This window comes from Alexandromys fortis, unplaced genomic scaffold (genome assembly GCF_014885135.2).
Source record: "Alexandromys fortis isolate MF-2015 unplaced genomic scaffold, M_Fortis_MF-2015_v1.1 scaffold_26, whole genome shotgun sequence".
Lineage (NCBI taxonomy): Eukaryota > Metazoa > Chordata > Mammalia > Rodentia > Cricetidae > Alexandromys > Alexandromys fortis.
In genome coordinates, this window is record NW_026067894.1 from 14,173,397 (window position 1) to 14,174,397 (window position 1,001).

Here is a 1,001-nt window from a genome sequence, read left to right on the forward strand (position 1 = left end):
TGTTCTTGAGGTCTCAGTAGTCCTCATTGTCCGCTATGTTCAGTGAGACCTGTTTTAACCCAGGCTTTTTCAGACCCAGGCCAGCTGGCCTTGGTGAGTTCCCGATAGAACATCCCCATTGTCTCAGTGTGTGGGTGCACCCCTCGCGGTCCTGAGTTCCTTGCTCGTGCTCGCTCTCCTTCTGCTCCTGATTTGGACCTTGAGATTTCAGTCCAGTGCTCCAATGTTTAACCACCTTTTTTTAAAAACGATTTTATTTTATTGATTGATTGATTGATTGTGTGTGTGTGTGTGTGTGTGTGTGTGTGTCAGTATGTGGCTACTGCAAGTGAGCAGAAGTGCCCACAGATGCCAGAGGCACTGGATTCTGCAGAGTTGGAGTTACAGACCTGAGCCACCTGATGCGGGTGTTGGGAACTGAACGAGAGTCCTCTGAAGAGCAGCTCCACACATATCTTTTGATGTAATTATTTCTCAGACACTCTACCTCTTTAAACCTAGCTTTCAAATGTTTTCACTAGATTAAGATTCAAAAGATTCAAATGCTTGGAGCTTGAAAGACGGTTCAACAGTTAAGAGCACTGGCTGTTCTTCCAGAGGACCTGCGTTCAATTCCCAGCACCCACATGGTGGTGGCTCATGACTCTTTGTAACTCCAAGTTTCAGGGAATCTGACATACTGTTCTGACCCCCATGAGCACAAAGAACACACATGGTACATATTACACACATATAGACAAGCACTCATACACGGACAATAAAATAAGAAAGCAGCAAATTAATGAACTGATTAGAATACATTCACGGCCATAAAAGTCAAATGCTTCACTGTCTTTGTAAAATAATTATGCCGTTCAGTAAACAGTAAGGCTAAGTCTTTGAAGGCCAAGAAAACTTTTTCTATTTTTGCATATTACTGGGTCCAACTGCTGTCACGAGCCATTTTCCCGCTAAAAATCATTACAGGAACCATCACCCTGGGGAGTCTGCAGGGAACCTCA